Source organism: Stenella coeruleoalba (assembly GCF_951394435.1).
Source record: "Stenella coeruleoalba genome assembly, chromosome: 17".
NCBI classification, from domain to species: Eukaryota; Metazoa; Chordata; class Mammalia; order Artiodactyla; family Delphinidae; genus Stenella; species Stenella coeruleoalba.
In genome coordinates this window covers 48922390-48938771 of record NC_137163.1, presented here as the reverse complement: position 1 = coordinate 48938771, position 16382 = coordinate 48922390, and positions in this window count along the sequence as shown.

Below are 16382 nucleotides of genomic sequence, written 5' to 3'. Positions count from 1 at the left end.
AGATTCAGAAAAAGCAGAGACAAAATGCAACATTCATTCATAATAAAAGCTCTCATCAGAGCTGGTGTACAGTGAACATACCTCAACATAATAAAGGTCTTTATGACAAACTCACTACTAACAGTATAGTGAGTAGTGAAAAGCTGAAAGCTTTTCCTTTAAAATCAAAACCAAGAAAGCCCACTCCCATCACTTCTATTTAACAAAGCATGGGAAGTCCTAGTCTCAGCAATCAGAAAAGAAAAAGAAATATAATACATCCTAATAGGAAGGGAAGGGTAAAATTATCACTATTTGTAGATGATATTATACTATATATAGGAAACCCTAATGTCTCCAACCAAAAATATTTTAGAACTAATAGACAACTTTAGTAAAGTTTCAGGATACAAGATTAATATACAGAAATCTGTTGCTTTTCTACATGCTAATAATGAACTATGAGAAAGAGAAAGTAAGAAAACAATCTTGTTTAAAATTGCATCAAAAAAGAATAAAATATCTAGGAATAAAATTAGCCAAGGAGGTGCAAGACCTATACTTTGAAAACTATCAAAAGCTGATGGAGACTTCCGGGAAGATGGCAGAAGTGTAAGATGCGGAGATCACCTTCCTCCCCACAGATACACCAGAAATACATCTACACGTGGAAAAACTCCTACAGAACACCTACTGAACGCTGGCAGAAGACCTCAGACCTCCCAAAAGGCAAGAAACTTCCCCCGTACCTGGGTAGGGCAAAAGAAAAAAACAGAGACAAAAGGATAGGGATGGGACCTGCACCAGTGGGAGGGAGCTGTGAAGGAGGAAAGGTTTCCACACACTAGGAAGCCCATTCGCGGGCAGAGACTGTGGGTGGCGGAGGTGGAAAGGTTCGGAGCCGTGGAGGAGAGCACAGCAACAGGGGTGCAGGGGGCAAAACAGAGAGATTTCCGCACAGAGGATCGGTGCCGACCGGCACTCACCAGCCTGAGAGGCTTGTCTGCTTGCCTGCCAGGGCGGGCGGGGCTTGGAGCTGAAGTTCGGGCTTCGGTCTGAGTGCAGGGAGAGGATTAGGGTTGGCAGCATGAACACAGCCTGTAGGGAGTTAGTGTGCCACGGCTGGCTGGGAGGTAGTCCAGGGAAAAGTCTGGACCTGCCGAAGAGGCAAGAAACTTTTTCTTCCCTCTTTATTTCCTGGTGCACGAGGACAGGGGATTAAGAACGCTGCTTAAAGGAACTCCAGAGACGGGCGCGAGCCGCGGCTAAAAGCGCGGACCCCAGAGACAGGCATGAGATGCTAAGCCTGCTGCTGCCACCACCAAGAAGCCTGTGTGCGAGCACAGGTTACTATCCACACCCCCGTTCCGGGGAGCCTGCGCAGCCCGCCACTGCCAGGGTCCCGTGATCCAGGGACAACTCCCCCGGGAGAACGCACGGCACGCCTCTGGCTGGTGCAAAGTTATGCCGGCCTCTGCTGCCGCAGGCTCGCCCAGCACTCCGTACCCCTACCCCCGGCCTGAGTGAGCCAGAGCCCCCGAATCAGCGGCTCCTTTAACCCCGTCCTCTCTGAGCAAGGAACAGACGTCCTCCAGCGACCTAATCGCAGAGGCGGGGCCAAATCCAAAGCTGAGCCCCAGGAGCTGTGAGAACAAAGAAGAGAAAGGGAAATCTCTCCCAGCAGCCTCAGAAGCAGCGGATTAAAGCTCCACAATCAACTTGATGCACCCTGCATCTGTGGAATACATGAATAGACAACGAATCATCCCAAATTAAGGAGGTGGACTTTGAGAGCAAGATTTATGATTTTTTCCCCTTTTCCTCTTTTTGTGAGTGTGTATGTGTATGCTTCTGTGTGAGATTTTGTCTGTGCAGCTTTGCTTCCACCATTTGTCGTAGGGTTCTATCCATCCGTTTTCTTCTTTTCTTTTTTTTTAAATTTTTTTCTAAATAATTAACATTTATTTTAAAAACTTTACTTTATTTTACTTTATCTTTGTTCCTGCTTTCCTTCCTTCACTCCTTTAGACAACGAATCATCCCAAATTGAAGAGGTGAACTTTGAGAGCAAGATTTATGATTTTTTCCACTTTTCCTCTTTTTGTGAGTGTGTATGTGTATGCTTCTCTGTGAGATTTTGTCTATATAGCTTTGTTTCCACCATTTGTCCCAGGGTTCTATCCGTCCGTTTTTTTTTTTTTCTCTTAATAATTATTTTTTTTATTTTAATAACTTTGTTATATTTTATCTTACTTTATTTTATTTTACATTTTCTTCTTTCTTTTTTTTTACCTTCCTTCCATCCTTCCTTCCTTCTTCCCTCCCTCCCTCCCTCCATCCTTACTTTCTTTCTTTCTTCCTTTCTTTCTTTCTTTCTCTCTACTTCTACTAATTTTTTCTTTCTACATTTTCTCCCTTTTATTCGGAGCAGTGTGGATGAAAGGCTCTTGGTGCTGCAGCCAGGAGTTAATGCTGTGCCTCTGAGGTGGGAGAGCCACCTTCAGGACACTGGTCCACAAAAGACCTCCCAGCTCCACAAAATATCCAACAGCAAAAATCTCCAAGAGATCTCCATCTCAAAACCAGCACCCAGCTTCACTCAACGACCAGCAATCTATGGTGCTGGACATCCTACGCCAAACAACTAGAAACACAGGACCACAATGCCACCCATTAGCAGAGAGACTGCCCAAAATCATAATAAGTCCACAGACACCACAAAACACACCACAAGACGTGGACCTGCCCACCAGAAAGACAAGATCCAGCCTCATCCACAAGAACACAGGCACTAGTCCTCTCCACCAGGAAGCCTACACAACCCACTGACACTACCTTTGCCACGGGGGACAGACACCAAAAACAATGGGAACTACGAACCTGCAGCCTGCAAAAAGGAGACCCCAAACACAGTAAGATAAGCAAAATGAGAAGACAGAAAAACACACAGCAGATGAAGGATCAAGATAAAAACCCACCAGACCTAACAAATGAAGAGGAAATAGGCAGTCTACCTGAAAAAGAATTCAGAATAATGATAGTAAAGATGATCCAAAATCTTGGAAATAGAATGGACAAAATGCAAGAAACATTTAACAAGGACCTAGAAGAATTAAAGATGAAACAAATAATGATGAACAACACAATGAATGAAATTAAAAATACTCTAGTTGAGATCAATAGCAGAAAAACTGAGGCAGAAGAACGGATAAATGACCTGGAAGATCTACTGGAAGATCTACTGGAAGAACTACTGCAGAGCAGAATAAAGAAAAAAGAATAAAAGGAACAGAGGACAGTCTCAGAGACCTCTGGGACAACATTAAATGCACCAACATTCGTATTATAGGGGTTCTAGAAAAGAAGAGAAAAAGAAAGGGACTGTGAAAATATTTGAAGAGATTATAGTTGAAAACTTCCCTTATATGGGAAAGGTAATAGTTAATCAAGTCCAAGAAGCACAGAGAGTCCCATACAGGATAAATCCAAGGAGAAATATGACAAGACACATATTAATCAAACTAACAAAAATTAAATACAAAGAAAACATATTAAAAGAAGCAAGGGAAAAACAACAAATAACACACAAGGGAATCCCCATAAGGTTAATAGCTGATCTCTCAGCAGAAACTCTGCAAGCCAGAAGGGACTGGCAGGACATAATTAAAGTGATGAAGGAGAAAATTCTGCAACCATGATTATTCTACCCAGCAAGGATCTCCTTCAGATTTGATGGAGAAATTAAAACCTTTACAGAAAAGCAAAAGCTGAGAGAGTTCAGCACCAAAAAACCAGCTCTACAACAAATGCTAAAGGAACTATTCTAGGCAAGAAACACAAGAGAAGGAAAACACCTACAATAATGAACCCAAAACAATTAAGAAAGTGGGAATAGGAACATACATATTGATAACTACCTTAAATGTAAATGGACTACCTGCTCCCACCAAAATACACAGATGGGCTGAATGGATACATAAACAAGACCCATATATTTGCTGTCTACAAGAGACTCACTTCAGACCTAGAGACACATACAGACTGAAATTAAGGGGATGGAAAAAGATATTTCATGCAACTGGAAAACAAAAGAAAGCTGGAGTAGCAATTCTCATATCAGACAAAATAGACTTTAAAATAAAGACTATTAGAAGAGACAGAGAAGGACATTACATAATGAACAAGGGATTGAACCAGAAGAAGATATAACAGTTGTAAATATTTATGCACCCAATATAGGAGCACCTCAATACATAAGGCATATACTAACAGCCATAAAAGGGGAAATCAACAGTAACATATTCATAGTAGGGGACTTTAACACCCCACTTTCACCAATGGACAGATCATCAAAAATGAAAATAAATAAGGAAACACAAGCTTTAAATGATATATTAAACAAATGGAATTAATTGATATTGATAGGACATTCCATCCAAACACAACAGAATACACATTTTTCTCTAGTGCTCATGGAACATTCTCCAGGATAGATTATATCTTGGGTGACAATTCAAGCCTTGGTAAATTTAAGAAAATTGAAATTGTATCAAGTATCTTTTCTAACCACAACACTATGAGACAAGATATTAATTACAGGAAAAGATCTGTAAAAAATACAAACACATTGAGGCTAAACAATACACTACTTAATAAAGAAGTGATCACTGAAGAAATCAAAGATGAAATAAAAAAAATACCTAGAAACAAATGACAATGGGGACATGACGACCAAAATCTAGGGTATGCAGCAAAAGCAGTTCTAAGAGGGAAGTTTATAGCAATACAATCCTACCTTAAGTAACAGGAAACATCTCGAATAAAGAACCTAACCTTGCACCTAAAACAATTAGAGAAAGAAGAACAAAAGAACCCCAAAGTTAGCAGAAGGAAAGAAATCATAAAAATCATATCAGAAATAAATGAAAAAGAAATGAAGAAAATGATAGCAAAGATCAATAAAACAAAAAGATGGTTCTTTGAGAAGATAAAGAAAATTGATAAAGCATTAGCCAGACTTATCAAGAAAATAAGGGAGAAAACTCAAATCAATAGAATTAGAAATGAAAAAGGGGAAGTAACAAGTGAAACTGCAGAAATACGAAAGATCATGAGAGATTACTACAAGGAACTCTATGCCAATAAAATGGACAACCTGGAAGAAATGGACAAATTCTTAGAAAGGCACAACCTGCCAAGACTGAATAAGGAAGAAATAGAAAATATGAACAGACCAATCACAAGCACTGAAATTGAAACTGTGATTAAAAATCTTCCAACAAACAAAAGCCCAGGACCAGGTGGCTTCAGAGAGGAATTCTATCAAACATTTAGAGAAGAGCTAAAACCTATCCTTCTCAAATTCTTCCAAAATATAGCAGAGAGAGGAACACTCCCAAACTCATTCTACAAGGCCACCATCACCTTGATACCAAAACCAAACAAGGATGTCACAAAGAAAGAAAACTACAGGTCAATATCACTGATGAACATAGATACAAAAATCCTCAACCAAATACTAGGAAACAGAATCCAACAGCACATTAAACAGATCATACACCATAATCAAGTGGCGATTATCCCAGGAATGCAAGGATTCTTCAATATATGCAAATCAATCAATGTGAAACACCATATTAACAAATTGAAGGAGAAAAACCATATGATCATCTCAATAGATGCAGAGAAAGCTTTTGACAAAATTCAACACCCATGTATGATAAAAACCCTGTAGAAAGTAGGCATAGAGGGAACTTTCCTCAACATAATAAAGGCCATATATGACAAACCCACAACCAACATCATCCTCAATGGTGAAAAACTGAAAGCATTTCAACTTAGTTCAGGAACAATACAAGGTTGCCCACTCTCACCACTCTTATTCAACATAGTTTTGGAAGTTTTAGCCACAGCAATCAGAGAAGAAAAGGAAATAAAAGGAATCCAAGTTGGAAAAGAAGAAGTAAAGCTGTCACACTTTGCAGATGATATGATACTATACATAGAGAATCCTAAAGATGCTACCAGACAACTACTAAAGCTAATCAATGAATTTGGTAAAGTAGCAGGATACAAAATTAATGCACAGAAATCTCTGGCATTCCTATACACTAATGATGAAAAATGTGAAAGTGAAATCAAGAAAACACTCCCATTTACCATTGCAACAAAAAGAATAAAATAACTAGGAATAAACCTTCCTAAGGAGACAAAAGACTTGTATGCAGAAAATTATAAGACACTGATGAAAGAAATTACAGATGATACAAATAGATGGAGAGATATAGCATGTTCTTGGATTGGAAGAATCAACACTGTGAAAATGACTCTACTACCCAAAGCAATCTACAGATTCAGTGCAATCCCTATCAAACTCCCACTGGCATTTTTCACAGAACTAGAACAAAAAATTTCACAATTTTTATGGAAACACAAAAGACCCCAAATAGCCAAAGCAATCTTGAGAACGAAAAACGGAACTGGAGGAATCAGGCTCCCTGACTTCAGACTATACTACAAAGCTACAGTAATCAAGACAGTATGGTACTGGCACAAAAACAGAAATATAGATCAATGCAACAGGATAGAAAGCCTAGAGATAAACTCACACACATATGGCCACCTTATCTTTGATAAAGGAGGCAGGCATATACAGTGGAGAAAGGACAGCCTCTTTGATAAGTGGTGCTGGGAAAACAGAACAGGTACATGTAAAAGTATGAGATTAGATCACTCCCTAACACCACACTCAAAAATAAGCTCAAAATGGATTAAAGACCTAAATGTAAGGCCAGAAATTATCAAACTCTTAGAGGAAAACATAGGCAGGACACTCTATGACATAAATCACAGCAAGATCCTTTTTGACCCACCTCCTAGAGAAATGGAAATAAAAACAAAAATAAACAAATGGGACCTAATGAAACTTCAAAGCTTTTGCATAACAAAGGAAACAAGAAAGAAGACCAAAAGACAACCCTTAGAATGGGAGAAAATATTTGCAAATGAAGCAACTGACAAAGGATTAATCTCCAAAATTTATAAGCAGCTCATGCAGCTTAATAACAAAAAAACAAACAACCCAATCCAAAAATGGGCAGAAGACCTAAATATACATTTCTCCAAAGAAGATATACAGACTGCCAACAAACACATGAAAGAATGCTCAACATCACTAATCATCAGAGAAATGCAAATAAAAACTACTATGAGATATCATCTCACACCTGTCAGAATGGTCATCATCAAAAAATCTAGTAACAATAAATGCTGGAGAGGGTGTGGAGAAAAGGGAATCCTCTTGCACTGTTGGTGGGAATGTAAATTGATACAGCTACTGTGGAGAACAGTATGGAGGTTCCTTAAAAATCTACAAATAGAACTACCATATGACCCAGCATTCTCACTACTGGGCATATACCCTGAGAAAACCATAATTCAAAAAGAGTCATGTACCAAATTGTTCATTGCAGCTCTATTTACAATAGCCTGGAGATGGAAACAACCTAAGTGTCCATCATCAGATGAATGGATAAAGAAGATGTGGCACATATATACAATGGAATATTACTCAGCTATAAAAAGAAAAGAACTGAGCTATTTTTAATGAGGTAGATAGACCTAGAGTCTGTCATATCGAGTAAAGTAAGTCAGAAAGAGAAAGACAAATACCGTATACTAACACATATATATGGAATTTAAGAAAAAAAAATGTCATGAAGAACCTAGGGGTAAAACAGGAATAAAGAAACAGACCTACTAAAGAATGAACTTGAGGATATGGGGAGGGGGAAGGGTAAGCTGTGACAAAGCGAGAGAGAGGCATGGACATATATACACTACCAAACGTAAGGTAGATAGCTAGTGGGAAGCAGCCCCATAGTACAGGGAGATCAGCTCCGTGCTTTGTGACCACCTGGAGGGGTGGGATAGCGGGGGTGGGAGGGAGGGAGATGCAAGAGAGAAGTGATATGGGAACATATGTATATATATAACTGATTCATTTTGTTGTAAAGCAGAAACTAACACGCCATTTTAAAGCAATTATACTCCAATAAAGATGTTAAAAAAATTGATGAAGGAAATTGAAAATGATACAAAGAAATGGAAAAATATCCTGTGTTCATGGATTACAAGAATTAATATTGTTAAAATGTCCATAACAAATGTCTACTGACTTAATGCAATCCTTATTGAAATACCCATGACCTTTTTCAAAGAAGCAGAACAAATAGTCCTACAATTTATATGAAACCACAAAAGAGCCCAAATAGCCAAAGCAATCTTGAGAAAAAGAACAAGCTGGAGGTATCATGCTCCATGAGTCCAGACTATATACAAAGCTATGGTAACCAAAACATCATGGTACTGGCAAGAAAAGCAGACACATAGTTCAATGGAACAGAATAGAGAGACTAGAAATAAATTCACACACTTATGATGAAGTAGTTTATAACAAAGGAGGCAAGAATATACAATGGAGAAAAGACAGTATCTCTAGTAAGTGGTGCTGGGAAAACTGAACAGTTACATGTAAAAGAATGAAATGAGAATATTTCTTCACACCATATACGAAAATAAACTCAAAATGGATTAAAGACCTAAATGTAAGGCCAAAAACCATAAAACTCTTAGAAGAAAACATAGGCAAAACACACTTTGACATAAATTGTAGCAATATTTTTTGGAGGATCTGTCTCCTCAAGCAAAGGAAACAAAAGCAAAATAAGAGATGGGACCCAATTAAACTTAAAAGCCTTTGCACAGCAAAAGAAATTATTGATAAATTGAAAGGACAACCTACAAAATGGGAGAAAATGTTTGCAAATTATATGTCTGATAAGGGGGTTAACAACTAAAATATATAAACAGCTCATACAAATCAATATCAAACAACAAACAACTTAATTAAAAATGGGCAGAAGACCTGAATACACATTTTTCCAAAGAAGACTCACAGATGGCCAATAGACACATGAAAAGATGCTCAACATCACTAATCATCAGGGAAATGTAAATCAAAACCAAAGTGAGATATCACCTCACACTTGCCAGAATAGCTATCATCAAAATGATGACAAATTACAGATGTTAGTGAGGATATGGAGAAAAGGGAACCCCAGTACACTTTTGTTGGGAATGTAAATTGGTATTGCCACTATGGAAAACAGTATGGAGATTCCAAAAAAACAAACAAACAAAAAAAAAAAAACTAAAAAATAGAACTACCATATCATCCAGAAATTTTATTCTTGGGTATATATCCAAAGAAAATTAAAACTCTAATTTAAATAGATACATGTTCTGCAATGGTTATAGCAGCATGATTTAGAATAAACAAGATTGGAAGAATCCTAAGTGTCCATCAACAGATTAATTGTAAAGGATATGTGCTGTATATACACAATGGAATATTACTCAGCCATTAAAAAAAGGAATGAAAATTTTGTCATTTGCAACAACATGGATGGACCTGGGGGGTATTATGCTTAGTGAAATAATTTAGACAGAGAAAGACAAATACTGTATGTTATCACTTCTATGTGGAATCTAAAAAATAAATGAATAAATATAAAGAAACAGAAACAAACTCACAGATATAGAGAACAAACTAGTGATTACCAGTGGGAAGAGGGTTTGGAGAAGGGGCAAGAGGTATGTAGGAAATTAAGAGGACTAACTACTTTGAATAAAATAAATAAGATACAGTGATACATTGTACAGCACAGAGAATACAGCCAATATTTTTTAATAACTTTAAGTGGAGTATAATCTGTAAAACTATTGAATCCCTATGTCATAATTAATAGAATATTGTGAACTAATATAACATTATAAAACTACTATACTTTAATAATAAAAAATCCCACCTGTGCAATAGAGAGAGAGCCTACTTGCACAGATTTGAAAATGCTGGAGTGACTTGGTCATGTGTATAGGGCCAGATGCCTCACTCAGAATAGTACTCATTTCATTATGGGCTACTGCTCTCTATTCTGGGAGTAACAGGTACTCACAGCAAAATGGTTGCTTCTAAGCTTGATTCTTCAGCACCCCATTTTTCCAAGAAGTTACTCTTAGCAACACGTATTAAACAATATCTGGGTAATTCCAAATGCCCTTCTTGAGAGGGACCATCAATAATTGAATATGAACTCTTCAAAGAAAGTTCTCCTCTGTACAGTCCAACACATGCCAAACTCTTGTTCTTGGATTTGATCGTGCACTATTCCCCAGATTTCAGAGCAGGTATGAGAGTGCTCTCTGTCTTATGACCCTTCCCCTTGCTTACTTACTAGATAGATATTCTTATGCATGCCTATCTTTCACCTGACTACAGCTTTGTCCAAGGATGTTCCATCCAAAAGAGGACTTCTCCACTTAACCACTGGCTAATCAAGAAACAATAATACACCAAAGTTGACTATCAGACAGGTTGTGTGGTCTTTTCAATAAATCAATGGTAAGAGAGCCACGCTTTAGAGAAATTATAAAACTGGGTCACATAAAGGCCTACACAAAACTGCTCATCACACTCTTGGTCTGTGTGTTCCAACTAATAGACAGTATCCATCATTTTCTGGGTGCATTACAAGACTCTGGCAGCTGCAAAGTAAGAACTAGCAAAATGAGGTTATTGAATTCTGTCATATGAATAAAAGGAGGTACAATTTCCAAAGGTATTCTTGAAACCCTTATTGTATTGTATTGTATTGTATTATATTTTTAATGTTCAAAGAAGAGGCTAAAAATGTAAATTTATTGTTCCCAGAGGTGAAGCCATTCACATAATATGAAGATAAAAATAATGATAATATTGAATGTTTATTGCATGTTTACTCTGTTTCTAGTACTGTTCTAAATGATATATTTATATTAACTCATTTAATCTAACAACATTTCCCTGAAGTAGATATATTGAAGCGCTATGGAAGAAATTATGGTATAGAGAACTTAACTATCTATATAAATGGTAGAGCCACAATTTGAACTAAATGACCTGGTTCTAGAGCTCATGGTTTTAACTGGCTAGCTTAATACCATGTCAAAACCAAACAGAATCACAATAGTACCTAAATTTTAGTAGTTATTTACTGATAAAGAAACATAGTGCTCCTTCAGTTTCTTTTGAGCCTTAGAACTATAAGCCAAACAATTAGAGATTGAATTTAATGCTTTGACAATCACATCTAGATATAAACTAATTTGAAACCATTTAGGAACCAAGAACTGCCAGGGACAGACTGTGAGTACTGATACTTCTCTGAATAGGAATAACATTTAAAATACAAGCATTAAACATCTTAGATATAAAGTGGGCTGATTTTTTTTTTAACAGTTAAGGATTCCTATGAACAGGCAGTTCTTTCATCAAGTTTACAAATCAGAATATGCTGATTATTTTATTTACTAGTTATGTGGCTGTGAGCATGTTAATTAATCTTTCTGTGTCATATTTTAGTCATTTGTAAAATTAGGATAATAATAGTACATATATGATGAGGTTCTGTAATAATTAAATGAGTTTATAGGTGTAAAATGTTTAGAAAATAACTGAGATATAGTAAATACTAGAAAAATATTGTGTTTCTATCATTAATTATTATTATCCAGAGCTCTCAAATATTGTTGGTCAGAAAATGGTCAAATAAATACCTACAATATTGTTCAAATTTACATTTTATCTATGATTCTAATACCTTCTCCTCCAAGAGTCTATTGGTTAAATTTTGTAAGTGGAAAAGTACCTACTAACATTCCAACACTCTTTAGGACCTTGATTTATTTTTATACATTCCCAATCTACCCACTCTGATCCTATATGTGAAAGTTTGTTTCTATCTCCACGCTGAGTTAGTCTTAGTAGTCAAAGGACAGACAGAGCTATCAACACTTCCTCACTAGCACCATTTCTGAGGCTTTTAGTCCAGTCTTTGGGACTCCACAAAGCTGTTCTCTCTGCCTTCACAACCTGGACAGCCACCTCCTTAGAAGACAGCCAGACACATAATCTGATACCAAATCACCCCCTAACTAAGCACACTTACTCATTCACATTTTTGCCTCAAGGAGTCATCAAAGCTTATTTCCACCAACTCCAATATGTACCAGTCACTAACTTGTTAAATTATTTCCAAGTTTTCATCCTTTCTTTACCCAAAGATTTAACATTTGTGATTTTTCTTCTCAACACTGAAGCTTGGTTCACTTGAAAATAATTCTTATTATCCAGCCACATATTTTAAAGTCCAAGCTAGGATACTTCAGGCTGCCATGAGAACTGATCCTCCAAAGTAAAAACTCTCAGTGAACTGAATACCCAGTTTCACTCTAGGGACAGTGCCCATAGAACCCGACACCTAGACACATAGTATGTATTCAGTTAAATAAACAGCACTGAATGAATACAAAATGCATAAGATTAACTACACACACACACACACACACACAAATAAAATGGCAATATTGTGATCCTTTCATGTGTTTAATGATGCTGCTTTACATAGTATAATTGTATCCACAGGAGAAAGAGAAATTATCCTATATTAAATGCATGATGACATTTTTAAATTCTGAAAACAATTGTAGTACACATTGGAAAGAGGATTTCTTTTTTTTTTTTTTTTTTTTGCGGTACGCGGGCCTCTCACTGTTGTGGCCTCTCCCGTTGCGGAGCACAGGCTCCGGACGCTCAGGCCCAGTGGCCATGGCTCACGGGCCCAGCCCCTCCGCGGCATGTGGGATCTTCCCAGACCAGGGTACAAACCCGCGTCCCCTGCATCGGCAGGGAGACTCTCAACCACTGTGCCACCAGGGAAGCCCTGGAAAGAGGATTTCTTATGAAATTAGTGAAGTATCCAAAGAATTTCTGAAGTTCTAATGGTCTAAACTTTATTTTGAAATATATGGAAATGCAATTAGGTAATATGAACTTCCTGAATATGAAGCACAAAAAATTGGCATGAAATTAACTTGGTATCTTTAAATTGTATATATTCTTTGAAATATTTTATTGAACTAACAGAAGATATTTCAGGTCATTAATTATAGTCAATTTTAAAATCAACTCTAGATTGGGAAATAATTAGCCATGAATATCTCACATTTTGCCTGATCTGGATCTTCTGAGCAAAGGTATTTACAGACAATTTAAGAATGTTTTTATATAAGCTAATATTGTGGGATAGTAAAGTTTGGAGTTGTCTCCTTCCCTTAAGATATTCCAGAGTGGTAAAGATAAAGAACTCTTCCTGGAGATTTGCTTACACTCTGAAGTAAAGTTAAGGTCTGTCTCTCAAAGTGGATGAATAGTTCATCAGCAGCTGTATATATGGTCAGAGTTTCCTAATTCTAAGGTTTACCCCCTTAATCTATTGCATGGCAGGTAACATTCAACCTTCAGTACATCACCCTGTGGAGACTGAGACCCAGGGAACTGGTGTTATGAATTTACTCTAGCTGATGTTTTTGCTGTAAGTAATAAACTTTATCTCTCACCTAGATGTCTTATGATTTTATGTATATTGTTATAGACTGAATGTTTGGGTCCTCCCCCCGAAAAATTCAAATTTTGAAATCCTCATCCCAATGTCATGAAGGTAGAGCCCTCATAAATGGGATTAGTGCTCTTATGAGAAGAAACATGAGAGCTTGCTCTCTCTCTCTGCTCCCTGCCATGTGAGCACACAACAAGAAGACCATCTGAAAACCAGAAAGACAGTTCTCACCAGACATCCCATCTACCAGCACCTTGATCTTGGACTTCCTAGCCTCCAGAACTGTGAAAATAAAGTTTTGTTGTTTAATCTATCCAGTCCATAGTAATTTGTTATAGCAGGCCAAACTGATTAAGAAAGAAGCATATATATGCTGGCAAGTTGGGTAAAAACTCAGACCCTTTACAATTTCTGACTTAACTTTGTTGAGATATAAATTCCATAAAATCAATCTAATAAAATCATTTTAAATGTAGAGTTTGATGAGCATTGACACATATACATATATGTAACCACTGCCATGATCATGATATAGAATATGTCCATCATCCAAAAATGTTCACTTGTGCTTATTCTCAATCGCCTCCATACCCTCAGATATAGTCAAACACTGATATGTTTTATACACTATGGATTGGATTTATCTTTTCTAAAGTTTCATATAATGGAATCATGCAGTACATATCTACTCTTGTGTTTGATTTATGTCATTTATGATAACATTTCTGAGATCCAGTCATGTCATTGCTTGTTATAGTAAATGCATTCTTTAGAATTGTTGATATCCAGTGTATGAATATTCCACAAGGTGTTTATGCATTCTGCTATTGAGAAATAACTGGGCTGTTTTCCAGTTTTGGAGCTACTATGATAAATCTATGATTAGTTTGCAAATCTTTGTTTTATTCCTCTTGGGTAAATATATAGGAATATTACCAGCCTTAAAAAAGGAGATCTTGCCATTTGAAACAACATGGGTGAAGCAGGAGGACATTATGCTAAGGGAAATAAGACAAACACAGAAAGAAAAATACTGCATGTTTTCGCTTACCTCTGGAATCTAAAAAGTTGATTCACAGAAGCAGAGAGTAGAAAGGTGGTTACCAAGGGCAGGGAGGTGGAGGAAATAAAGATATGTTGGTCAAAGAGTACAGAGCTGTGGTTATGTAGGATGAATATGTTCTAGAGATCTAATGTACAGCAGGATGACTATCCTTAATATCACTGTATACTGTACACTGGAAATTTGCTAAGAGTAGATTTCAGATGTTTTTATCAAAAAAAATGTTAGCTATGTGAGGAGATGAATATATTAATTAGCTGGACTTAGTAATCATTTCACTATATGTATATGTATACCAAAATATCAGGTTGTAGACCTGACATATATAATTTTACTTAAAATTCTCTTTTGATTGTATATGATAGAATCAAACAGAAACACAACACTCAAAATAACAGTGAATAAAATATACTTGATGTGTATTTCCTTATTGTGTAAAGTTTGGATGTAAGAACTCCAGGACTGATCAGGAAGTTTCGCAAAATTATTGGAACTCAGACTCCTTCATTCCTGCTACTTCACCAGTCTCAGAAATATAGCTTCCATCTTATGGTTGAAAATGACTGCTCCAACTTCAGCCATCTCTTCTCCATACTAAGCAGCAGGAAAATGGAAGGGCTAAAACATAAAACAGCGTCTTCCGCATTCTAAGAATACTTGCTAGAAATTTCACAGACATCTCTGCTTACAGTGTCTATTGGCCATAGATTAACTTTAAGAAGGAGGGGAAGGTGGTAGCTAAGAAATATGATAGTTTTTTTTTCCCCTCAATCCACAGGTCCAGATAAAACTCAAATTCTTATATTAAGTAACTGGGAACTGGTTCTTAGGGAACAACTAGTAAAAACATCTACACACTCCATCTCGGTCTTATATTCCATCTCACCTAAGATGTTTCATTCTAAGAGATTCACTCTATAAAATGTGTATAAATTCATCATGAATTATAATCTGTTCAATGGCCTGTATCATATTTAACTCTTCTATCTCAACTTCTGCCACCATCACCTCAAATTCTAACTCCAGACACAGGATAATCCATTTTTTTGCAAAACTTTGTTGGTGTCACTAAAGGTTCTATCAGATGAGCTATACAAATACTTAAGAACCATTACAAATAATACAGAATGAGGTATTTATTATAGAGATTCAACTCTAAGCAGGAATGGAGGTGGTGAAGTCTATGTATGCAAGGATATTGTCTAAATCTGAGGTCAAACCACAAAAGGTATGACTTCTCCAGGCCAGGGGTCCAAAAGGAAAGCTGAATGTGGAGGAAAGCAATAAGAAACCAGAACCACAATGATGAGCTGGAACTTACATCTGTCTCTTCTATCTACTTCAATGCTAGTTTTGCCGTGGAGGAGAAGTTGACTCCCTTGAGCATAGATCTGCTCATACTCCTGGCCCAGGATTTGGAGAATCCAGGGAAGAACATTCAACAGGAGAGAAATATGCTGCATACCTGCATGTTGAGCTGTGCCAAAAAGGTAAGCCGACATTACCATGTGTTTGGTGCCCCAAGCCAACCTTCAAAATATGAAACACTGTCAATGCTCTCTCACTTCTGCCTGCCAGATCACATGCAAAATTTTTTGTGGTCATCTATAGACTAGAACAATGCTGGGAAGGGGATTCTTGGAAAGATTGTTAGAGCACAGCTAAGTTGGCCCAGCATAAACCTGTATGTGTTATTAGGATGTTATTTTTAAAACATACTTCTTCAAGATTCCTTTCCATAACCTTGAAGATGAGGTAAATTGCTAAAACGTAGCACAATAACATTTCTCAGTCATAAAACACATTTTTCTTTCTTATTACTCCTGATATTTGCTCTACAAAAT